General features: G+C 35.1%; 1 protein-coding gene across 11 annotated transcripts in view; it reads left to right on the top strand.

Annotated features, from left to right (window-relative positions):
* MEF2C (myocyte enhancer factor 2C) overlaps positions 1 to 27,488 on the top strand; it is a 123,114-nt gene that overhangs the window by 10,481 nt on the left and 85,145 nt on the right. Inside the window, exon 1 of one of the 11 annotated variants that reach the window (XM_057404299.1) lies at positions 7,534 to 7,635. The exons of the other annotated variants lie outside the window; for them this stretch is intronic. The gene's annotated coding sequence lies outside the window, so the exon portion shown is untranslated. Of the gene's footprint in view, positions 1 to 7,533; positions 7,636 to 27,488 lie in introns of those variants that run through there. 11 annotated transcript variants of the gene reach the window in all.

Below are 27,488 nucleotides of genomic sequence, written 5' to 3'. Positions count from 1 at the left end.
CAGTGTCCTGTTGTCTGCTGGAATCTGCATCCTCAGATTAAGTCTACAGATTGTTTATTAGCACTGATCTACCTTTTAGAGCAGAAATTCAGGATTTGAGAAACTTGAAATAGTTCCTTCCCGTGATTTAGAGCAGTTCACAGAAAAAATTCTCCCTTTCTGGAAAGGTCCTTAATCAGCTGGCTATTCAGTATTCTGGGAGAAAGCCACTGTCAGTTTCCAAATGTGAGACCATCCCATTTTTATACAGATAATTAAATATTCATCAAATGAAGGGCTATAATTGAGTCATGTTTCACTGGAATGCCATAGTTCTCAGCTATTGACTTGGTCTCTTGTGCTCTTTTATCTCTCTTACTCAAAAAATGCAAGTCTTTTTGTGTTTCTAGTCTGTAATATAGCTTAAAAGTAGTTTAAACAACAAATTCCATGCCATTTTTTCTATTGCATTGCCTGAAAAGTTTGATTTTACTTTATAAATTGCAAAATATAAGAAGAAAGTGCCTTTTGTTTTATCTTTACATTTACCAGCGTGTTCATATTAATACATGAATTTAGATTTTTCATAAATATATCTGTGTCAGTCTTTCATAATTTTTGGTGGCCTCAGTCCTTCCTTTGAGTTTGTTTCCCGAACTGAAACATACCATGCCTACCAAAGCCTGAAATCTAGGGTAGGCATAAGAAACATGAAGAGGTGTTTGAATATGCAGACAATGAGTGTGCTGTAAAATGAGTAATGTATTGATTATAGTTTGGTTGAGACAGGAAGTACAGCTTCAGGGTACAAAAAATTGCTCAGACTACCTAGGAGTGTTTAATAAACCTTTATGAGAATAAATAGTTCCAAAATAACCATTATGTGCATGTTCTCAGTCATCTTCAGCAGAGCTTGGGTGGTCCTTTAGGAAAGACCTTGTGGCCTAGCACGCATGCTTCTTTAGCCACTTTCTTGTACAGTTAATGTGCCTGTTGAATATGTGGGTGTGAATCCAAACTTGACTTCCTGACCACATTATTATTTGTGAATTAATGTAGAAGAATGACAACTCTGGTTAAAAAGTTGTGCCAATATTCAGCCTTGATGAGTATTTATGCAAGAGCTTAAACGGTTTATGAGTTCTAAAAATGTTTTTCCTTTTTTTTTTTCTTTTTTACTTTTGGGAAATACTGATTTCACAAGCAGAAAGAGAATAGGTATACAGAGATACTAATTTGTTTATTTAATAGTATTTCAGATGTGAGTATATGAAACTATGTCTTTCGCTCATATATTTTATCACAACTCTGCTGACTTGATAACCTACTAAAAACTGCTTTATATACAGAATTGTCATTCATGCTGTTAATTAACATCCACCTCTTTTTCTCAGTTCCACTCTGACTCTTTTTCCAGACTCATTAGAAACAAAGGTACTATTTGAATAGAATGTTTCAAAAGAAAATCTCCTTATCTTCTCTTCTGGACCATACTGGGAAGAATATGTAGAGATCTAACACTTCCTTGATCAAGAATATTTTAAGCAGTTTCCAAAGTCCCTCTTAGGTGTTAAGTCTGTACATATACTGCTGCCATTCACACATTGTGAAATGAGATGGAACATGAAGGTGCATTATATGCTGTTCTAGAGCTTTTCTCACAGACTAGGCGAGTATATGTCAGCTTTTGTATGCTGGATGTTAATTGTACTATGTAATGATATATTTGAGTTTTATAAATGCCAAATCATTCAATTTTACTAATGTGATTCTGAAGTACCATCAGAATATTAGATACTTACCACATATGGAGTACATAACAGGCTGAGACTGCTAGCCTCGTGAGGCTTCCTTATCCTCTAAATAGATTACTTGAGCTACTTGGACCATTAGGTGCTCTACTAATCTTTACTCAGCACATCTTTTCATGATATGCAAGGCAAAACAGTGTGTAAAAAAAATCAGAGACAAATTTAGAAAAGTTTATATGTCCTTATAATCAGAATACTATTTTCTAAAAAAAAACAAAAAAAGAGAGAAAAAAGAAATGAGCTTTCATATCTATTTGGTCTGTTCAAGTGATTAACCAAAAGGGAAACAATATAAGTTACTTTACACCTGATATAAAAGATTTGTTTTAGAGACTCGGCAAAATTCTTGGATTCATTCCTGAGCATCAGCATGTAGTACTGATGCCATGATGAGTCAGTACCTGGGAGTGCTTTTTAACTATTAATGAATATCAGGTTCGCCTTTTATATGAGAATACACAGGTAACGCCATTTGTGGTAGCAGTTCTGTACTGAAGTCTGTAAATCACTGATCCCTTTTAGAGCCATCTTGGGCTGTCAGTTCACATATTCAACAGTAAAACTTAACAGAATACAAGCAGCAGTAACAAAACTGATTTGAGTCACCCGTAGTGCTAATTTGCCAGGCTCCCTAGTCCTGAAATACTGGAGTACTAGCAAGTTATTTGTTTAATGCCAGTTTTAGGTATAACAGGATTTTTGTCTGAAAGAGGGGCTAAATACAGGAAGGATAGTCTAATGTTTAGGATAGCAGCCTGGATTTGGGCAGTGAGCATTTAACTCTTTCTTCCAGAACATGTCTTAGATGACTGTAATGATTTTGCTTTGTTGGTGCGTCAATTCCCTGTCTGTAGAATGAGGATGGTATTTCCCTGAGGCAAATACTGCAGGACCCAGACACTGTGGGAATGGTGGCCATATGAGTACCATAGGGAGTAAACAAGTCAATGTGGACTATAAATATGTAGTTGCTTTTGGAAAGTTACAGTCTAAAGCAGAGCATACAGGCTGCAACAGACTTTTAGATCACTTTTGTTAGAGAGCCATTTTAATTAAAGTTTAGAACTTTCTGCTTCTTTCTGTCCATTTTTCTTCTACTTCTTTAGTTGTTGTGCCAAGGTATCCATGTGTGTTTCTTCCACTGTCATCTGGCTCATTCCCAGCAGATGCACACAATCTGTTTTGCTGTCATTGACAGGGCTCAGTTTGCGGAGAGAATGTGACAGAACATGCTGCTGTAGTCACTTATAACGGATCCTCTTTTCTAAAAAGTAACAGAATAAATTCATTCTTTTTAGGTTTTTATATATATTGTTCAGCCACAGGGTTTTATCCAGGCTACTCTGTATCCAGTTAAATAGGGTATTTATTTAACATCTTAGCTTTATTTTTAATTCCTAGTTTGTAAAATATAGATTTGCCAATAATTGTATATAGGCAATCATCACAATGCATTGAGAGACATCAGTTTCAAGTGGTGGCAGTTACCCTGCCCATTTTGGAATAAGCCTTATTTTCCCAAATATTTTTTCAAAAAATTTAATTATTTCTTTAAAATTTTATATTCTGATTTATAAATATTGCTAATCACCAAAAATGTAGAGTCTTGAGAATCCTGCACACCTACTGAACATCCAAAATCATATTGTGTAAGGGAAAGGGGTGCTCATTCTAATGCAAAGTATTTGTCCAGAAAGAAGCTGGAGAGATACAGAAAAATGAAAATTGACTGGTTTAGACATTGTTGCCTACAGAACACAAAAAACTTGAAATATGAATGGTTGCCACTTGTGTTGTGGTAATAGCTACAGGTCCTAACAGAGATACAGCATCATGCCCATACAGCATGATGCTGTGCAAATACATGTTAACAGACAGCCTCTACCTCAAGGCATTAACACTATGAACAAACAGGGTAAATGAGGAAGGTAGAAGGAAAAGAAATTCAGATAGTTTTACTATTAAGAATGTCTTTCAGTTCTCAGTATTCAGTAGAAAATGTTGGTGTGTTAATTTAACTTTATGGAAGGTCCCTAACCAGCATAATACTGTTTATGAGGTGATGGACTGTTCCCATTATGTCTTTGGCAGAGGAAAATTAATCAACAGCTTAAATTTGGTAAATACAACTTTGAGTTACTTCTTCGCAGCTTCCTACCACTAGGAGAGCAGGGCTGACAATAGCAAATTCCACACTGGGCTACTAAGGTTAAAATACTGTTAACATTAAATATGTATGGGCACATTAAATGTTTATTTAAGAACAGAATTTGTTTTACAAGCTGATGTTGCCTGTTATCCTATTATTTTCATCCTTAATGATCTAACTTCTTTCTTGAAATTGTACTTCATTCAGAGAGGTTGATGTCTCTGGGTTCTTTTTTATCTAGAGCTAAAAAAAAAAAATAAAAATCTTCAACAGTGGACATCTCCATTAATTCCCAAAATAAAGAAATAGTTTAATAAGCTTAGTGACTTGGCTGCATTTGAAATAGCTGCATGTAGACTTTAACATAAATTAAATATTTAAAGAAATTTGAGTGTATTTTTAAGATGTATTTTTAAACACTCACATTTTGAGGAGTGACTTTATATACTTAAAACTCTGAATTCATGTTTTTGTACCTCACCTAATTGCAGATTTTATGCTATTGATAGGATGTATATGTTAAAAAGGCTATCTAGAAATTGCTACAGTGGTAGATTGCCATGTTAGGTAGGCTTGTGCTTTTTCTGTAAAATCACTTCCTGTGATCATGTACATATATTTATACATGTGTACATATATATATCTGTGTGCTTTATATACAAATATATATGGTTTTAAAACTATGTTTGCATGCCTCTGGGTATGCCTTACACTGTAAATAAAACTGTCAAAATGTCTCTTCACAGTTAGACCTCATAAAAATAATCCGTCCATAAACACGTGGTGTTTTTTATTCATATATATATATATATACATATACAGTTACTATATAAAGTAAGAGTGTTTCTCCTGTTGTTTCAGATTTGCATTTCTTCTATATTACGGGTTAGAAATAGGGTATTTTTTACTAGTTTTTGATGTAGTTTTATATTTGTGTATGCAGGTATGGGAATGATGTATATAAACATCCCAGACATAACTTTTTCTTGGTTTTATAGGTAGGTTGGATTAGAAGATGGCTGTAACCCCTATATTTTACTTTTTTCTTTTTTTTTTTTCTTTCTTAAATATATGAGCTAGATCTCTCTAGGGTTTCTGCAAATAATACTGACTTTTTTGATTAGTCGCAAAATTACTATTTGAATGGGAATTGTTATCATGTGTATCTCCCAGAGGCAAGTATTTTCGATATAACAGTTATGACACATAATGTAAAAAGAAGGCTAAGAGACCCTCAAATGATTTCTTTTGTTACCTCTGTGCCTTGATTGTTAGGCTCAGTTCAACTCCAGCAATATTGTTGCCAGCACACCTATTAGTAAACTGGGCAGTGAGACGTGAATGAGATAATTTATTACATTTCTAAAAGAGTACATTTTATATCCTCATATCTGTCACAAGAATTGATATATCTTCAAGGCATCAGGAAAGAGGCCAAAAACCAAATGAAAGACTACAGAACGCAACACATTCTCATTATGTCAACCAGTATTTATCTTGATTTGGTTTTAATACACTTTCTTTTAAACATAAGCATATGAATTATACTTCAATGTATTATACTTTTTTTGTAAAAAAAAACAAACTCAAACCAACCTAGAAACTCAACTGCAGTTCAGCATAGCAGTACATTGCTGTTAGATCAAAATGCTAAGCACAGGAATTTCAAATCTGTTTGCTTAGTACTTTACAATCCTACTTGGAACCTGATAAGGTAAAAAAGATGAAATTTATACACATCCAGATTGAACAAATCAGATGATAAATTCCAAAACTGAAGACTTATTATATAGAAATTCTATTCTGTAAGGTAACCAGTTTCAGAGTTTTTTTCAGTCATCAGTGCTGATCTTAGCTGCAGATATATTTCAAGTGAGAAGATGTAAAATCAAGATGGTTTGGGTTTTGGTTTTGAAGTGGGATTTTTCATTTTAGAGATAGCTGATAACTTCCATCTAAAGAAAATCCATAAGCAAAAAAAACTTAGGTTTCTATTCCATTCACTTTTATCTCCATTGATTAGGGACTAGTGTTTTCAGCTTCCCAGTAAATGTTTCAGGAGTAGTTTATGATAGTTACTTAAGTGATGGTATGAAGATAACCTGTGTATCTTCAGCTAAACAAATATATAGAGTAGGTCAGTAAGTCCTGTATATGTTTGCATTTATGCCTTGTAACACTGTTAACAGTAATGTAAAGAAGTAGAAAATATCATGAAAGGGATAAGTTTGATGTATAGTTAAACACTGGAAAATGAATGTAAAATCAATACTGAAAAATTACATGTTCTTATTGTTCACAAAGGGGAACAGTATGGCCCCTTTCGCTTGAAAATACTTTCGAGTGCCTTGCCAGTAGCCTGTTCCCAATGGGTGAACCACACTCTGTAGCTGTATGAAGTAGATTTTTTTCCCTGTATCAGCCTAGATGTGGACCTTTCAAGACCAGAGACAAGCTATTTTTGTGTTCTGAGGTGGCCCCAAAAATGTATTATTCATGGAGCAGGGCTCTTCACCAGTAATGATAGCTTGGATTTTTTGGGCTACTACTAGCCCCTAGTGAAAGGGCTGTTTGGTGATATTTTTTTTTTTTTGTAAAAATATCCTTTTTTGTCTGTTTGCCCCAGGATGTGGAACTAAGACTTTACTCAAGAAGAAATTATACTTATCCACGATCTAAGAGAGAAGGGCACTGTCTGGTTGGAGCCAGGGTTGACCACTGACTTAAATGGTGTACAGATTTGGCTGTGATACGCAGACATGCTCCACATGCATAAGTCTAATAAGTAGAAGTTGCATGCGTTATACAGTGCAGGAGATACCTTAGAAATTACTCATTTTGAATCCAATCACTGTATTCAACAAACAAAATGTCAGTAATCAATTCTCCAGTCAAGTCTATTATAGTTTTCAGTTTCTGCCACAATTTTTCCCTGGCAAAAATACAGACCGTACATTAATTATGACGGTGTTATTTTGAAGAAAACTATTGTATTTTTGAATGTACTTTTCACAGCATTCAGAAAAATTAACAATGTTAACTGTTGACTGAGGATGAAGCAGCCCTTTGGTAGTAGCACTTACGAGTTATCTTGGAAACAGCTCAACTGACAAAGCTATTTAATACTTTTTTTTTTTAATTGGCAGTGCTATTAAGCTTTCAAATACACTGTCTCAACAACTGTTCCAATTTTTTATTTCTGCTAGCTAAAGAATGTGAAAATAAGAATAAACAGCTTTGTTGTATCCAAAGTCTTATAATTTTGGTTTAGTTTGAAAATTTGGCTGTTAAAATATTAAATGTAAGCAGCTGAAAATGCAACATGTATTATAGTGCTCCGGTTGTGCAGATTCCTATTGTATAGTAAACATCCATTTGCTGGATAAAATGAAACCTCCCTCTAAATTATTTTGTATTAAAATTATCAATATAAATTTCAGTCAGTCGTATCAATCTACTTTCTTTGTGTTTCTATGACAAAGCATCATTAGGACATAGAACTCCAATTCTGAAAAAAATTAAGCACAAGAAAGGTCTTATTCAAATGGTCAGCAAAATAATTTGCATGCTAATTAAAGTCATGCCTAGACCAGACCCAGTAGGCAACTCAAGCAGTGAAGAATCTTGCCATTGCATTGAAGAAGAAGAGCCAGAAAACTTCTGGAGCTGAGAAGAGAAACCATTCATTACAAGAAGGTAAAGCAGATGTTTAAGAAACTTTCCAGCTTTTCTCTTGGGAACAGGATTACCTTCAAATCTGCAATATTTGCTTAATTTTTATATCCATGTAGAGCACGCAAGGTGAAGAGTTTTTCTTCTCTTGTGCACAGAGTACACCTCCTACAGACAGAGGCTGGCACATAGACAAAAAATTGTCTATTTGCATTTAAAAAAAAAAAAAATGCAAACCAACAAGCTGATCTTTCAGTCTGCGTCATTAAAAAGATTTTATCCGCTACTGCTTTCAGTCAGAAGTGCTGTACACAGTAGCTTCTCAGTAAATCAGGAAACAGCTACCTGTGTAGTTACTTCAGTGTTACATTAAGCTAATGTTTTCCTTCCCTAAATACCCACTGTTACATAATGCCACTGAAACATCTTTTCGGGGGGGGGGGGGGGGGGGGAATAAAATAAATTGTTTGAGTTTCAGAAGCCTGAAAAAAGATTCTCAAATGGTTTAAGTAAACTTCTATGTTGGACTGTGAGAAGACATATTGTGAAAGCCATTCCTCCTCCTGCACTTGAGTGATGGTACAAGCAGTTGCATTATCATCAAGGAAACTTGTGTTACGATCTCTTTAGGCTTCTGTTCTCTTTTACTGAAGTCTCGTTAGCACAAGAGAAACTCTGTTCCACATCAGTATATTCACCAAATATGTTCAGTGAATTTCCTGACTTCCTGAAGTGCCAGTTTTTCAGTATGAAGTAGAGAACAATTCAGAAAATGTTCAGTACAAAAACATCAGACCAGAAGGTTTCTTCCTGTTTTTTATGAAACTGTGATGAAGATCCATGTTATGAAAGTGTAGTTTTGCAGCTTTGTACAAAGCTACTCTGAATGAGGTTTTGTGGACACAGTAATGTGTGTGAATTTTGTGGCAGTGTTAGGGTAGGGAACCAAATCTTCAGTGTAGGACCTAAATTCTTTTCACAACTGCTTCTGTAGACCTGCTGCATAAACAAGAAGTCTGTTTGAAAATTCCTCCTTTTGCAGTAAAACTTCAAGAGTTCCTGTAACTCAGAAGTGAAAAGCAGGGAGGGGAAATCTTACTTTGTGATATACATTATTTTATAATCAGTATACTATTTTCAGAAGCTTCTAAAAAAATAACACTTGTCATTTGAGAGCTGCAGCTGTTAGTCTGTTGAGATATAGAGGGGATGGGGCATATATTGAATTATTCATGAAGGCTACTGCTATAGTTGACAGAAGTTCATCAGCTAATTCCCCCACTTCATTCTGAACTTTCTTTTGAACTCGGTCAGGCTTCAGGGGTACAAGCTGTTACTTTTAATAATCATGCTACTAGAAGTTTCCTATGCTAAAGTATAGGAACATTTCTTACATCACAGAAGCTTTCTCTTTTAAAAAAAAAGTAATTTATTGCTCATTGGGGGCTGACAAGTGCTTTATTTTGAATACTTCAATTCATAGATAGAGTGAATATCTGATACACTTTCAGGATATAATCGTTACATAGATGTATTAGCAAATGTATGTAATGATGCTTTATTTCCTTAATTCAATTTGGTGAACCAAAACTCCCCAGCATTTTAATTATGTACATACTTAATATGTACATGATTTAAGAACACAAGGAGGGTTTGTATGCTATTACTTATAACATACTTTTCAATTTATAGGGCAATTCAACATGCGTGAATGCAAGGAAATATTAGCTTGCACAAGCTTAGGGAAATAGAGTACTCTCTATTCAAAATGCTAAGCTTCGTGCTTGCATTAGCCAACTATTTTGTCATGCAGACTGTAAGATTAATGATAAAAATATTTTATGGTTCTTCAATGCAGAAGATCAAGGTTAGTTTGGCAGACACCAGTATCATCAAGACACATGAAGTGCATGCTTGCAGCAGTTACTGCAGAAATGCTCAATATCAAAGACTTCATCTCAGTTTGAGCACTAAGGAGCTGTGTGCCTCTCACTCCAGGGATTCCACAAGTGTAGCTCTGTTTTCAGACAGACAGGATTGCCAGCTACCTCTGCTTCAGCGAAAGCACAGTGCATATTCTTTATCTTTAGGACACTGCTCTCTATTTTTACATGGCACTACAAACTAATTTGGGGAATTTGAGTGCAGTAGGAAATTGTAATAAAAATTCCAGTGCTCTGTTCATTGTCCTCTGTGGAGGTTTCCACACTGAATGGGATTGAAAAATATCTTTTTAGTGGTGTGCTTGATGCAGACAGTGCCCTTATTTATCCTGTGACGACCTCATAGCAGCAGCACATGCCTTTTTGATGGAGAGGATTATTGTAATTCCCTTCTAGAAAGGCTTCCAGCAGCTCAGCTCTGTCACTTGCAGCCTGTTCTGAATGCAGTGACACACTCCCATTCTGTCGTGGGCAAATATGATCATCCTCCTTGTACCTTAATTCATTTACTTTGTCTGCTATAAAATAGCTGTTTGATTTGAAAGTTTGCTCTCTTAGTTTCAAAATCCTTAATGGTTTAGATCCTGGCTATTTTCAAGAACTCCTCCACAAATATCATCTTGACAGGTATCACCACCCCCATAGCACATTTTAGGAATCTCAGCATCACATCTTAGGTTGGCAAGTTATGTCCTTTGCTGTGATAGGCCTTCAATTAAGGAACTCCCCCAGGAAATCTGTCTCAAACCATATATCCTTATCAGAAAACATTAAAATAAAATTCACATTTTTGGCTACTTATTTTTTTCTCCATTATTATTTTTCAGCATAATTCCTCTTAAGACCATATGTATTATGGTTGCTCTCAGTAATTCTTGTTGGAGTTGTTACTTCAGATTTTCTTCTTTTTTTGTAGAGTGACCTAAGCATGTTAGTGCTGTAGTTATTGATAGTGACTTCTTAATGATGAGTTTCATGTTGATACAGGTACAAGCTTTTGCATGTTAACAGACACAGTTTGTCAATATAATTGCTTACTAGATAGGACACATGGACTATTATTTCATTCAATATATTAAGAAAAATGTATTTGAATCTTCATCACTCTTCTTTACAAGGAATTATGCCTTTCTTCTTCCCATTTTGCAGTCTAAGTTATTACACCTCAGCTGTACAAAGCTTCAGATAGCAAGGAATCCTCTTTGTCTGCTTGTCTTGTTGTCTGTTTATCTTGCTACTTGTATCATAGTCCTTGTAATTATGGTGAGATGTCTAGAGCTATGTTTAAATGGTGGTTAGTTTTCTCCATTGATGATAAAGTACACCTATGTTTGAAGAAGTTTAAACTAGATGCCAAATGTTGATGGCTTCAATGAGGTCAGATGGATGCTACACTTTTGAGCATTCATAGAATACTTACGGCAATACACAAGGTTTTTTTCTTCAGTGCCATGTCTGCGTTTCCAGTCTAATAATTGATTGCATTTTGCACACCTGAATTAATTTGTGGAATCAGTTGGGACTCTAAATACTGCACTAATAGTACCACCTTTCATTTGAATACTGTGCCCATATTTAGATGTACACAACTTGTATCCAGCAAAGGTTTATGAACATCATCAAGGATTTACTTTTACATCTATAATGTGCTCATTGATTTTAGATTCTTATTGGCTTGCTTCACTCATTGGGATGCAGTAACAATGTCTGTGATTTCGTTAATCTTAACCATTACATATGTACTTAATTTTAGGTACATGAGCAGTTCTGCAGCCTTCAGTGAACTCTTCAAGTGTTTCAAATTAGACATATACATTCACGCTTGTGAGTTTACGGCTACATGCCATAGGACTGCAAAGACTTACACATTTGTTCAAGTTTACTATTTTTGGATGTTGTATAGATGTCACAATTATTTTTGTAAGTAAAATGCTGCCCCATTAAGCCTTCACTTGACTTGTCGGTGTGGTGATGTGCTTTTAAATTGTTTTAAATCCTTTAAATTTTAAAGTATTCCATGGCTGAAAGTTACTCAAACAGTCTAATTAAAATGCTAAGAATTCTGAACGTTTTCTAGACTATATGTATTATTGCAAAGTGAAAGCTAGTTTTGACCAAAAAAAAAAAAAAAAAGTTACTGGCTTTTTTTTTTCTTAAATCAGATTTTACAAATTAGTTATTTCCGGAAAAAAAAGGAGGAAATGGAGGAAGTTGACATGCATACCTGAAGTTAACTTCATTATATTTAGATCTTTCTAAATTTAACTTCAGTGCAACGTCAGCTAGTAGGTGATTGTTCCACTAAGTCAGCTAAATAGATGATTTTTTTAACGGATTTCTTTTGTCTTACTATTTTTAGTAATCTTCTGATGGATTACAGTCAGTGAGAATACCAGAGAACTTTTTAGCCCAAATAACTCTTGAAAAAAATCCAAAACTATTGCATATTATTAAGCTGGGAATTTACAAATCCTCATTACTGGATAGTCTTCAGGATAACTTACTCATTAGGCCTTGAACCACGATCCCAGTAGAATGTGGTGTTTTTAATAGCACTAGTTCCTATGAGGAAATTTTATTGTGGCATCGTGGAATACCATGCATTCTTTTGCTTTATGATTTATTCTCCCTAGATACAAAACTGTAAAGAAGATGTGTTCATCTATTTTTATTCAAAGTACAGAAATAACTCAGTTACTGTTCAGAGATTGAATAACCAATATGAGCAGACTATTTGTTCTTAGTCATGCTATACCCAGTGCTCAAAATAAGGATATCAGTCAATTACAGGTCGAGATATGGAGCACTTTTCGCAGATCATTGGTAAATAATCCATCCTTCTGTTTCAGACTGTTTTCCCAAAACAGTACTGTAAATCAAAAGCATAAAACTGCTACATACAATAATAGATAATGTGCTTCAATGTAGGTTGCAACTTCATACTAAAAAAATATTCATAGTAAGCTGGCTCAAAATTACCCTTAAAGAACAAAAGTATTTCACATGATTGTTCCTTCTTGATTGGATGCTTAGGACACTCTTTGGGAATTTATGCCCTACATATGTCTGAATTTATGCAACTAAATAAGAAGTATGTCAGAATGCAACATTTATCTCTAAATTGAAGGAAACTGTTATTCACTTACCTTCTTCTCAGCATGCGATTAGAATCTGGCTGTTACACATTGCAGAAAGGAGAGTCAAGGCAGCTTAGCTTGCTTGTCTGGAATTTAGCAGTCCACAGCTGATAACCGAGGCTGAGCATTGCAGCATTGTGAGGATGAACTGTTCTTGAACAATTTTACTAATGTATTAGACACAAAAAAGTCTTTCCCTTTTTACAAAGGAATGTGTATTTATTTTTTCTTCTTATCCTGAACAAATATCTTTGAATAAGCTGCTGTCCAGGACCTTCAATTCTCTGTTTCTCATTTGACCTCAGTTCTTTTTGTAGTACACAGGGATTTGATGGGTGCAGAAGTGAAGGTTTCTTTGGAGTCTTTGTCTGTCATTAATTTTGACAAGTTTATATGGTGGTGTGTAGTGACCTAAAGCTGAAATATTACATGAGGATGTATAAGTTGGCAGCGGGGACATATTTTTAGTCTATTGGCATAAGAAGAACTAAAATGATGAACTTTTCCCCAGCATCAAAGGCAGTTGCAGTACTGCAAGCAGACAGGGTAGAAGCAAAAGGACTGATGCCATGGGCATTACTATGAATTCATCTGCTAAGATGGAGGACACTAGAAAAGTCAGACGACTGAAAAAATCAGAGCTCTTCTGTTACTTAAATTTCTGTGTGTATGGTTCTAATGGAAGCTTCATCTCTTCAGGATATTGCATATAATGCTCACCTATACTGCAGTTTTCCTTAACATATATAAAAAAGTTGGAACATTATTGTTACGTTTTTGAAGTGTTTTCTTTTCCATTTTATGTAACCAATGCATTTAGGGGGCTTGGAGCAACCTGGTCTGGTTGAAGGTGCCCCTGCCCATGGCAGGGGCCTGATGAGCTTTAAGGTCCCTTCCAATCCAAACCAGTCTAGAGTTCTGTGATTCTATGATATTTTCTGGATGGCAAAATGAAAATCACATACATGTGCATGGTTGCAAAAAGTAGGAAGAGAGACTTCAGGCTAAAATACGATTGAGGGAAACTGCTTCATAATCTCAGATGAAACCACCACCAAGCAGCAAGAGATTAAAAATGAACTGAAGCTGTAGAATGTGTTTTCTGAAGGGCTGTGTTACAGCAAGTCTTTAAAAATCATTTTACATTTACTGAAGACAGCAAGGGAAAAATGATATACTACAGTACTACGAGATTTTCAGTTACAGCGAATACAAAGTCATTCCTAAAATGCAGACTAGGAATTTTTTTGATTATTGTCTAGCTGGCAGAAGAGACGAATGTAGAACTGAATTACTTACCATTACTCCATGAATCATTATTCCATGAACAGGAAAGACTTAAAAGGAGTCACAGCAGGTGAAGAGCACTCTGAAATGAGCCTCCATTTCCACGCAGTGCACATATTTATGCTTCACCCTTCTTGGTTTCATAATGTGCATGACATGTAATCCTACTATGCAGATACAAACCCCACAGCCATGACAGTGGGCCCATTTTCTGCAGTGAAACGTAAGTCATGCAGTTAGTCAAAACCACTATGACAGTGTATGTTAATGTTTGTTCTGTAGTTCACAAAGGATTCAGTTTATAATGCTTATAAAAAAACTCTCTCACAACAGACACTGATTAAAACATATATAATTACTCAGTAATGATCTTAATGTACAGAGCATTTTGTATCATATTTTTCACAAGGTGCTTTTCTTTCAGTGAGACTAGGCCCAAATTTACCCTGTTTACATCTGATTTCAGGTCTTGCTATATTCCACAATGATTTTTGCCCTGTAAAGTGAAAAGCTCCATGCACTTCAGTTGAAATATGGTTAAAATTTGGGTGGAGGAAAACCCCCATAAAAATATAAGTAAATATATCACTACATTCTTCCATGAACATTTAACAGCAAGCTGGAATCTAAAATGTGCTTCCTAAATTAAATTATAAATTATTTTATGTGAGTGAATCTTGCCATCTGTACCTTGGAAAATGTAAGATTAATTTAATTATGGGCTCTAATTTCAGGCTTAAGTATCTGATTGACAGTAGCAAAGGTTAAACAACCTTCTCCAAGACAGTGCTGGTATTTGGCAAAAGTGGACTGAGATTCAGCCTTGGAAAGAGAATTTGCCCTTGGAATTGTTCTAAACAGAAGGCTAAGAAATCCAAGCTTGTGCTGTGGCTCCACCTTTATCTTGTTTAACTACTTTTATTTTTAAATGTGCTTGAAAGACAATTTAATTCAGGCAGCCATAAAAAAATCAACGCACTAAAGTGCAGTCTGCGCTAAAAATTGAAGGTTTTTCCTTTTTCTTTTAATATGGTTTAATAGAATCTAAATTGGTTCATATGCTATAATTTTTTCTCAGATTAGTCTCAACTAATCTCAACATCTGTAACCACTGAAAGTTACTGACTGATTTGTCTGTCCCAGGACTGCTGAGTTACAATTTTAACCTATGGAGTTTTTGAGGACCTTCTACCATTTTAGTCCAGGTGTCATCTGGTTTTGTGGCAGACGTTTAAACACAAAGTGTCTGACATCTTGTCAGATTTCTTCAGAGTTGTTTGATACATTGCAGATACTGCCTTCTGAACCCTGAATTGCCTTTCCAGGATTTAAGGAAGTGTTCAGAGTTGCTGATGGCTATCATTCCGCCTTATTGAAACTTGGTTTCTGATGTTTTCTATCCATGCCTGTGTCAACGTGTTCTCTTGTGTAAGCTGCCATTATAGGAAGGACAAATAATAATTTTGCGGGTTTGTTTTTTTTCATTTCATGTTAGTATTCAATTTATGCTAGTACTCAGATCAATGAAACTAAAAGCTGTTATTCCGTACATTATTCCAGGAGACCATGCAAGCAAATTTCAGCTTCAGTAAGAAGCTATGCAGGCGTAGAAGAAAATTCCTTCTATCGTTTTCAAGTGATAGAATTTGTAGGCAATTAAGTTTTCAGAAATAGAAATTTCGCCTCCTATTTAATCAGACAATACCCCCACACACCTCATCCCCATCACTGGCAAGAGAATATAGAGTCCCTACACCAAGAATACCTAGACTGTATGTAGCAGGATAGTGTTAGGATACACTATCAATTACTATCGATAATGAAAGTGCCTCCAACTTCTATATCTATCAGTATATCCATTGCTAGTTAGCAACATTTATGTGAATGACTGATTTCTGATTTATTACAATATGAAAATTTCTGTACTAAGTAGTTTGTGTAGGAAGAATTGCAAGTAAAATTACTTTCTAACTTAGCAGACATTTTTGGTCTCTCCATCTCAAAAGAGTATAGAGAATTTGCATTTCACCTATAAAACTTAACTGGTTAGTAGTAAAAAAGCTACATAAAATTGATAAAACTCTTATCTTTGACTGGGTGAAACTGTGAACATATCTGGGGGAAAGGAATCTTGTTCCTGTCTTTCTATGTAGTATTTTTTGTGTGAAGAACTTTGTCTTCGGTCTTTTGCATGTTACCAAGTCAGCAGCGTAAAGTGGACTTTCGTGTCTTCTGTGCGTGCTTCTTGTTAACGCATTCTTGTATTACTAATTTTTTTTTTTTTCACAAAGACTGTCACTCCCTATTTCTGATCACAGGCCTGATATTCTAGTCAAAAATCGTATTTTTTGTTAAATTTCAGTGATCCAATTTACTAGTCACACAGTCAAGCTGCTCCCAACACACACACTCCTTTCTGCCACTGGAAGTTGGCCATTCTACTCATTTTCAGACAAATACTGGTATTTGACATGTCCATGTTAATATGAAACTGGGGCATTGACTTGTCAAGAAATAATCAGTATGTTTGCCATGAAATGTAATCACTGCCATAACCCTACTAAAAATTAGATTAAATAACAAAAACAAAACCAAACAGAATACTGCACAAAAAGTCTGTCAAATTTCTCGCAGATCTGGTTGAATATACCACAATTATTACAATCATTCTTAAGATACCTTTTTTTCTGTGACAACTGTAAAACAGTTAGAAATGGGTTACTGAAAACAGTGAGTACTAAAACCATTTTTCCAAAATTGAAAAGCTGACCTTATTTAAAAATTATAATATTTTTTTGAAATCATATGAAGAAGGATGTTCACACGCCAGGAACTATGTCACAATTCCCCTTGCCCTTTTTTCAAGACTGAATTATATCCATCAGCTTGATCTGTATGGAAACTAATGCAGGGGAAAATGTAGGTTTTTTCAACTTTTGCAGGAATGTGTGTTTCTGCTGTTGATAAAGGAAGAGTTGCCTTGAGCGGTATGAAGCTGTTCTCTGATATATTAGTTATGTCTACATAAACCATATGATAGTGAAGAAAAGATTATCAGTTAGGTTAGGGTTATTCAGACAACACTGAAGAGTTAAATATTGTAATTTCTTTAGGATTAGTTCATTGTTTTATTTCATGGCATTGTTACTGTTATCCATAAAATGGTATTTCCAAAAGCTCCATGTTGCAATAAATTATATCTGAAATGAGGGAATGTAGATATTAATTTCGTTGGGGGGTTTTGAATGAAAAAATGTTCATGTTTTCATTAATTTGAACAGATTTTCTTATGAATATTTTTCTTTCTTTGCTACTTCCCTGGAAAAGCTGGTAAGAGAGAAAGACTGATCACTTCAGACATGACGAAATTCCTATCAATGAAAGAGCTTTCTGATTGTATAATATGACATAGGGCTCTATACTACCCATTGAAGGCAAAATGTAAGTAAGGAATGTGATTAGTTCACCTGACCCTGAAAGAACCACAGTGAAGTGCCAGTACTTCTAACAAGACAAAAGATCACCAAATCTGTCTAAACCAAAAAGCAAAAAAAGTGCCTGCTTCAACTGCATTAGAATTTACATGAGCAGAGTAATGATCAAGACAGAATTTGGCCAGGGCATTAGACAGAATTAATTCTGTAAAGATTGTCAGGAAATCTTTATTGTTCTCGGTGCTCAGGACACTGGTTTTGCAATTCATTTGTAACATTCTTTTCTATTAGCATAGTGTCTCCAAAACACTCATGGTTGAAATCTCTCTAACTTCACCTGTTACCTGCATGTTTGGATGTCCTTTGTGAACTATAGTTAAATCTGCAGAACAGTTCAGGAATATCTTGATATTCCAGTTATGACTGAAGGCCCATTATTTTACCTGTTAATTTTTGTACCATAGAAGCTTATAGGAAGCGATTGACCCTGTCCTAAAGAATTTGCAGTATGTAAATCTGACCCAGCTTGACCCTGATTAACTTGTGAGAGTCAACAGGATCACAGCACATGCTGACTGTACTGCAGCAACTCAGGGAGTGTCTCTTTTGCTAACCAGGGTGTATGCCATACAGGTTAAGAGTAGTTGACACCTCTTTAATTGAGCAAGACAAGTCTTTAAAAAGATAAACATCTAATCTCACCCACTTATATGGCAGGAGAGCATGGCACTGATTTACAGATTGATAAAATGTGCTATTACTCTGTGAGTATCTTGATACGGAATATGCATTGTCTGTGGCAGGTGCAAAACCTGCTTAATGTGGAAGGAGCCCTTAGAGTCTGCTCCATGTAGTGTCAGGCTCTCTACTCTTGCTGCTCTTCTGAGAAGTCAGGTTGAGCAGGGTGGCCTGTAGTCCTAAAACACTGTACTTGAAATCCTTTTAACACTTGCTTGCCACGGGTGTGATACTGAATGTCACGGTCAGCATCTTTTTTTACTGATGAAGGGAAACAAGTGGTGCGCCGGCTTAAATGAAATAGTAAAAGAAGGCAGGATGTAGTGTTTCCAGTTTGTTTTTATTTATCAGACAAGGTAATATACTGTAAGACTGACAGCTGCCAGTCTGTACACACCTGAATCCATACCACAGACATTTTATTCCATGTCAGTGATGATTTCTACAGAACCATGCAGCAGTGAGGTTTCCAGGAACACGCCCATGTAGATTTGCTGCAGGCTCTGTTTACCCCTGCAAGAGGTTTCAGCAGGAGCTACAGACTTAACTAACGCATGGCTCTCATCTGAATTGCTTTGGGAACTGAAACAAATTTTCTGGGAATCTAACATCAAAGGACCATCAGACAACAAAATAAATATAAAAATAAAGATTTTGGCCTAAAAAACAGACCCAAAACCACACTGAACTTCCAGCAAGAGAGTTGCTTCCATCTACTGGAGCAAAGAAAAAAGAATGACAAATGAGCAGCAAGCTCCTCTAGCATAGGCTATAAATCAGTTCGTTCTTGTATCAGGCGGCTGGTGTTGAAAAGTAAATACATGAGCTGGTATGGGAAAGTGTTGGATGATTAAAATGACTTGAAAGTATCCCCTCAAGTTTTCAGTAACTTAAAATTATAACAGCAAAAGCTATAATTGTTGTTAAACTTCCTCATTTTTACTTAAATGTATTCAACATATCCTGTAGTTGCATACTCTATAGTCTTTCATGCAAACTTGCAAAATGGAGCCTTTGAGTCCTCAGTGGTCATCTGTAGCTAATATACAGGACTAACACTTTCATATTAACATGGCTGATATAGAGTCTTTTTATTATTAATATTATTATGGTTATTATTGTTATTGTTACTATTAATAATATACTTTGAAACTTTTATGCTTCATTTTTATGATGCTTTGTTACTGTATAGCATTGCTGTACCCTGTGAGAATGTAGAGCCTTTGACATCGTGGTAACTCATCCTTCCTCTCCAGAAGAACCCAGTGGACTCTTCAGAGAAACTGAGAAGCAACAGCATATTTTTCCTTTGTTTAAGCAGGATAATGCCATTGAGATGTGTGGGTAAGACCATATAGAGCTTGCAGCCTTGATAATAAAGTGGTCTTGGACATTCATATGATATCCTCAACTTTTTTTTTGAAGTCTCAGTGCTATTATTGTTAAAGTAAATAGAAAAATTCCTGCTAACTCCCATATGCACAGAAGCAATCAGAAAGTGAGATACTGTTTTCAGTGAGCTGTTTCTAAGCTCTACAATCAGATTTTTTAAATAATTTTTAAAAACCCTGTAACATCTTCAATTAGGTTATGACATGCTGTCGACATTTCTATTGAGTAGAACCCATTACTGACTCAGATAGGTTTCAGTTTTGAAGCACGACATATGAAGATGAACATTTTAAAGTATTTCATCATGCAAAACTTGTTAAATCTGAAGTAAAAAAAAAAAATGCTGGAGATTTTTCACTTAGAGATATTGTAATAAATAAGCAGCAGATCAGTTTGATAATTATACTTGGAAAGTATATTGCTTAATAGCAGTGGACTGATACTTATTTGTCATTTATGCATGATCTAATTGCACAATTCTCTGATTTTTCATATGAAGGGAGGAAATTTAGGTTTACAGAATAGGAAATCAGTGACACAGTATTTCCTTATGATGAACTTGCTTTTAATTATTCTGTTAGTGTTAGAAGGTTTTTTAATGGAGATTTATAATCAGGAATAAAAGCTACATTTGAAGATGTCTTATCCAAAGCATGTAGTTTTCTTCTAGAATAAAATTCTTCTTTATGGTACCTTTTTTTTTTTTAAGTACTACTTGTTTAGAACCTTGAGTTTTATTATTCTTATCTCAAGCTCTCTCTAGTGCCAAAAGTGTATTTTTTTATAGACATAAATATGTAATTGATATGGAGTGGATTTTGTCCAGTCTTTTTGTCTGTTCATTGCAAAGTAAAATTAATCTCTTTAGCTTGAAGCTGCATAGTTTACTGTCATTAGTTGGGGACAGTCAAAGACGTGAAGTTTCAATAGTAGAGAAGCCTTGGGATTTTCAGCTATTTCTGAGATCTTAATCAAAAATATTACTGATTGCTTGGGAATCAGTGAACACACTCCTGAGGAAAAAAAAAAGGCAGCATAACCTTAAGATTATTCACAACTCATAATTATTTTTTTTTATCTTAATATAACACAGTAAAGAATATCAAAGAACAGTAGGAAATCTTGATCCATGTAAACAGGTCAGAAATGTTCAATGCTTTTGATCTTTTTTTGAGACAGTCATACACACATGGGTAGCTTTAAACACTTTAATTTTCCTTTCGACCTCCTGGCATATTGAGTTTTATCACATTCTGAAGTCTGTGCCTATTCAGGGTTTTTGAAACCATAGCTTTAAAGTCAACAAACACTTCAGTAAAAGTAAGTGCTGTGTTAGGAGAATTAGCATTGTGCTGATGACACAAACTACAGCTTCTCACATTAATGGAAACAAGATTTCTGAGTCATTGAAGGACTTTAAAAGGGAGAAAAGATCCTTAAAAATCATCACATTTCACTTCTAGAGAATACTATCTCCGTAACTTTCTTTGTTATTCCCTGCTTTTACTCATTCACATAAGGTTATATTTGACTGAAGAGGAGTTAAAGCATTTTTAAAAATGCATTGACTGATGTCCAGTCAGTCTACTGAGTTTCAAAACTTTGTTTTTCTTGGATCTCTTTCAAATAGAAAAGAGGAAGCGCTTCCTTTTACAACATGATGTCAAAACAAGAACACACACGCTCACATACGCACACCCATACACAAAAGTACTATTCAAGTCACTTCAGAGTTTACTTACTGGCACACAGGATCCTAAATGAGAGCAGGAAGAAAAATGCATAATGCTTGTAAAAAATAGCAGCTTAATTATACAGTGTTTCATTAATTAAAATATTGCTGTGCAGAATACAAGGAATAAGGATTATTGTTCGAAATAGGCATCACATTCAGGGTTGTGTTAATAGAGCAACAGGCTTCATTTTCCACACACATATATATATGTGAAAACTATTTTTAATCCATGTACTTACTCAAAGGGTGGTTGCAGGCTACATTCAGGTCTCATTTTCACCAAGGAATATGTGCAGTACGGGAACAGGCCACGTAGCAGTTTTATTCACGGCCGTGCATTTGAATAGCTATCATCACAGCGCTAGCCCTGAGGCGATGGCAATAGGTTTTACAGTACTGTATTTTTTGTAGCAATAAGGACATGCTGTGTTTTCAGAGGAATGTCTTGACAACAAAGTGCATCCGTGAAGGCCACCCCACTCATAATGATGATCTGTCTTTAAAATAGTACTAAAACAAAATAACAGTTGTGTTTTGGCAAGGGTCTTAACTATTTACAGCCAGAACAGTAAATAGTGCTTTAGTACCCAGATCTCCCTGAGCTGTAACTCCAAACCTGGAGGAAATACTATAATTAGGGGCTTTTTCTTCTATAGTTTTTTAAAATATAGTATCCATTATCAATGTAAACATTCAGAAACCCAGACTGATATTTCTTTTTAAAATGCAGAATTTTGATTTGTGACAGCTGCATTGGATCGTTAATCATATATTATCTTTATGTGAGCCTTTTTCTAACATATGTTAATTGGCTGTTTTCTGTGACAAATTATGAGCTCTTACTTTGATGAGGTTCAATTGCAATCATGCTGCAGTTGAGTATGTAGAGTTTCCAGCCCCTGCTGGCTCCTTAAACCACTACAAACATCTGCATGCCACTGCAGTGCTGAGTAATGACAGGATTTGGGTTGATCTGATTTCTGTATAGATTTTTTTTCCACCGGATATTTTCAGTTCTTTGCACTAAATCCATTACAGGGTATGCTGTTTTTAGCAAAAGAATGATCTAAAATTAATATCTTGTATGGCATTATTAAAATACAGTGAGAAATATTTTGCAGCACAGTGTACTGAAATCTTTTTTAATCTCCAGAAATTTCAATAGGCTACTAGAAATGCTCTGTCAACTGTTATTGCATTTTACAGTTCAAATTTACTGGAGTCATACAGCATTTCTAGGAGTAAAACTGTTGCCTGCTTTTCAAGTAAATATTTTTTTTAATTCCAAAGCGTAACATTTGCAAGTTTTTAAGAAGAAATTTATTTTATTTTTTGAGAAGTGGTTGGCATTGCTTTATTTCTTTTAATACTTATAAAAGAAAATTATGTTTCCCAGCTGGCCAGGAAATGTGTCTAATTATGTTTTACATAAACTTGCACATTTTCCTGCTAGTAAAGAAAATGTTGCACTGAAATTTAGTGTCTATCTTTTTTGTGTGTAAGGAATCTTGTGCTTACATTTGTTCAGTATGTAAATTAAAGAAATACAGAAAGATTCACCACAATGGAAGTAGTCTTGCTTTGAGCATTTTTTACTTGTTACTCTCTTGAAGATAATAGTGCACATAATTTTATTTTGTACAGCAATTCATTAGAAATAGTAAGACAGAAAATGTTTGCTGTATTTTAATGTGTTTTTACTTAGAGCTGGACTTAGGTTGAATGTGCAGACATACAAAATCTTATATATTTTAACACAGAGAGCAATATGGTCATAAAATGGATGGAGCATCATCTTTTCAAAAACTGTGTCAAACAATATCTATTACATTGCAATTAATTTAGCAGAACACCACACAGCTCAGCTTTGGCCTAAACCAAATGGCAGTAGATAAATCTGTCCCATTTGTTCTTCAGAGAGCAGATGAGGGTTAAATTTCCAGGCAGGTGTTAGAGTTTAGAATAAGAAGAGCCAGATGTATGTGGAAGCTACTTCAGTCTTGTGAGGCTGGTTTTAATTCAGCTGTTTCCCTGGAGTACCACACAATCAATGAGTTCCAAATCCTGGGGCTACCTGCCTTTACACGAAAACATGGGAACATTTCTTCACAGCATACTACTGAACATGTGCGGAAAAATTAGAGCAGAAATTAAAGGTAAAAACAATGGTTAACCTCAGAAGCTACACGAGCATCACATTTCTTTGCATTTCTGAAATGAAAAAATGCTAACCAAGTGGAAGTGCTTAAAGAAGCAGTGCATTACCATGAGGAGGAGAATGTAAGCAGTGCAAAACTCAGACAGTGGATATTTCATATGTTTCTCTAATCACTGCTCATGGTAGTCAGTGTTTTGAAAGTAAGCATATGTAGGTCATGTGCAGCACAGTGAAAGGCATTAAAGCTAGGTGAATTGAAACAGGAAGGGGTTTCAAAAGGATGATTTTGAGCATGTTGTCCCTATCTCAGTATGTCTGCAAAAGTAAATTGATGCTCTGTGCCTTGAATTAATCTACACAATGACATTCAATTCCACTTGATAAGATGAGCTTAATTGGCTTTGAGAAAATAAAGCAAGGTAAAGAAAGATGTATATAAGCGAAAGAGAGGGCTTGGTACTTTACTGGATTTTGAGGCCTGTGAGCCATGTGTCTTAATTGGGGCCAGTTGGGATCATTCAGTAATTGCTGTCAGAAGATCAAATTTAATTCTCTTTATAAAAAGACCACAGTGGGATAGAGTTAAAGAAATTGTCATCTGAGGTTTCAAATGAACGAAGCTTTAATTAGGTTGATTAGGATGCTGTAAGAGAGAGAGGGTGAGAAACAGGAAACTGATGAATCTGCTGTGTGCCATGTTGGACCTCATATGACAGTACTGTCAAATATCTTTATTTCAAGAAGATATACATTAGCATAAAAGGCTATAGTGCTACAACAACGTGTTTATAAGTATTTTAGATATATGAGATAATTATAACTTTCTGAAATCAGTAATTTTAAGCACAGATTTTAATATTTTTATGATCACAAGTTTGCCATTAACATTACCTTCATATATTTTTAAATCTGATAAATTATCTTCTGTATTTATTTACATATTCACTGACTATGCCAAATAAAAATTGTGGCATATTTACTGAAAGCCCTCATAATTTCTCAGTTGTGTAAAAACTACTTACTTTACAGAACATTTGCATAAACAAATCCCCAGGTTTATTATCCTCAGGTTTCCAACAGAGAAACAAAATGAAGGTGGTATGAAATATTTTTGCTAAAAAAGAGAGCAGATCTCAGCCATGTTTGCATCCTAATCTTAGATTCAGTTCTTTACACTCAGCTGCCTGCTACTTGTGCTGTCTGTTTCTAAGAATAACTTTTGTCAAAACTCACCTTGCATATCAATAGAGATCAAAAAGTGCCATTTCTGAGAAAACATAATGTACATTCAAGGCCATAAAAAGATTTAGCTAATGTATCTTTGTATTGATTATGTTTTAGTTTTTTTCCAGCATGCTTCTAGGACAATAATAAAATGAGCAAGGCTGGCAATGATCCGCTTAGGAAAAAAAATGCTCATTCAAGATAAAACAGAGACTATCAAGCAAATTGCATTTCATTTCACTCTGCAAATTAAGCACATTTTACATGTATGTTTTCTTCAGGTATTTATCAAGGAATTTGACTTTTTGCATTGACTACTGCCAAATGCAATGTGTTTTGTATGAGTAAGGAATAAAATAAATAAATCCAGCTGCATGTGCTAATGGAGTGGTTACAGCTGAGGTTCAGTAGGCAGGCTGTGATGCTCACTTGTGGCTTTTGTAGTTGTAGATGCGGTAGGTGTACCTCTGTGGCAAAACACTTCCCTTTCAGTAGAAAATTTGCTTTTACGGGGCTTGAGGTGAGAGCTGTTAGGCTCTGATTCTGTGAAAAACAGAAGAACAAATCCTCATGTGGGAAGTATGAATTAGTTACCTAATACAGTTTTCAAAAACTGTGAACTATGATGTGGCTGCACAGCTTGCTAAATTAGATGGGGCTATTTATGTCTCTCTAAGTGATGAAGGTACAAAACTGAGGCTCTTTTAGCTCTTTATATCAGAGCATAATTTCTAAGTGTGCTGTGTATCTTATGTTTCTCTATTCAACCTCTTTCTCTCTATGTGAATATATCTATTGTTTGTCCCTTCATCCAACACAAAACAAAACAAAACAAAAAATCTGTAGAATATCCCAAAATTCATAACAACAGATAATTACTTCCTCAGCAGACAACCTAAGTAAGTTTTTCAGGTACCCTTCCCATTTCTTCACTCATAAGACATATTTTTCTATTTTCTCCCTAATAACAAAGTCCATGTTGTCCTTCTTAGAGCTGTGTCTGTTTATGCATTTTTTCTTAGTTCCAAACTAGTGTGAATCCAGTTTGGATCTTCCAGTGTACAGAAATACCTCTCATCAAGATACAGCTGCAAGGCAGAAAGCAAGTAGCTTCAGCAAATGAGTGATGGTGTGCTAGCACTAGCAGATATGGCCATGTACTTTATTTCTCTATAGTCAGAACCTCCAATTTTTTTAACAGATGCCTCATCCTGAATATGCAAAAAATTCCAGCCATGAGGCACCAGACAATGTATGTGAAGGTTTATTTCTTATGATGGGGCTTATAAGAGATATCAGATGTTTGTAATTCCAATATAAGTACTTTTTTGCTATATTGCCACTGTATTTTTTTCTTTTTTTTAAGAACAGATGTATTCTGAGTTCATGTGTTTCTGCTTATTTGTGTGTATTTTTTATACTTAAAAGCAGCAACCTGTCCCAATTTATGGGCTTTGCCATTAGAAAAAGACATATATTTCCCAGACAGAGGCAGTTCCTCACCCCTAATCAGTGAAATGCAGGTGTGTGCATTTTTTTTGCAAGTCTTATTATGTACCTGGCATACATTTCATCTCCTTTTGTCCTTGGGAAACAACAACAAAAAAAAAAAAACACAAAAAAAAACCAAACACCTAAGTGGGATTGGAAGCATTAATGTAGACTTTCCAGCTGCCATGGTCATTGGGAAGATTGATGTATTTCCCTTGTGGATTTTGGTGGGTTGTTTTTTTTTTTCACCTTCTTCCTCTTCATTTTAAGCCTGCAGCTGTCTCTGGGCAAGCAGCTGAGTTCAGGAGTGTGATAGTTTTCATACTCATATTTATCATATTAGCATTTATACAGAATGAATGAACAGTTAACAGCTCAGCAGCTCTCCTCCATGTTGTGCAGTTTACTTTATGTTTCAGAAAAACAGTATTTAATTCTTGACATTTCCTGGAAGGTCAGGGATTAAGCAAAAGTGTGTGTTTCTATAACCTGGGATATGAAAGAGAGAAGCAGAACATGACCAGACCTAATCATTCCTCTCTGATAAATAAATTGTCAGATGAAAGATGGGCTGATATGAGGTTGCTTCAGAAAACTAATAAAGGTTTTTAACCAGGAATGTTACGTGTTTAGGTCTGTATTGTAGGAAAAGTAATTTTCTGTTTCTGGGTAGTGTAGTTGTAGCTGAGGTCTAACACCACAGACTAGAGACTGTTCCTAAGCAGAGGTAATGTACTTCATTAGACCAGCTTTTATAACTGGAAAAAAAGGATGAGTTTTGGGTCAAAAGGCTCCAAAGAAGGGCTTGTACACCACAAAGACAACTCAGTTAATATAAATTAGATACCAGCTCTGTTAACAAAGCTTGTCTAATTTCTTTTTCAGTACTAAATGGACCTGTTTTCATGTTTGCGTTAGTATAGAGTAGCTACATAGAAATTGGTGGCATTCTCTTGTCTTCCAGCCAGTAATCAAATTACTCTTAAAATGGCAATACAATGAGGAACACTTCCCAGCCAGAAAAAAAAATTGTACCTCCTTAACACGTCTATATTTTTTATGTCAAATATTTCCCGTCATAACCCGAACCAGTTTTACATTCACTCAGCTTTACCTTGATAATTTTTGTTACTCAACTTTGGTCATGTTGGAAATAATGCCTTATATTAACCCCTTTCACAATGTTTCTATATAATCTGTTGTCTAGCAGAGGCGTATATTTTCTTTTATGAGGAACTTACATCTTGTCTTAATTTCTACACTTATGTTCCCAGTTTCGAGGTACTTTAATCCTCAGTTATTTCCCTATTCTACTTCCTTAGATGATCCTTCCTGATA

Source organism: Pezoporus wallicus, unplaced genomic scaffold, assembly GCF_028554395.1.
Source record: "Pezoporus wallicus isolate ANWC-B61680 ecotype Strahan unplaced genomic scaffold, APGP_CSIRO_Pwel_v1 contig_4322, whole genome shotgun sequence".
NCBI lineage: Eukaryota > Metazoa > Chordata > Aves > Psittaciformes > Psittacidae > Pezoporus > Pezoporus wallicus.
This window is presented reverse-complemented; position numbering and strand designations above follow the sequence as displayed.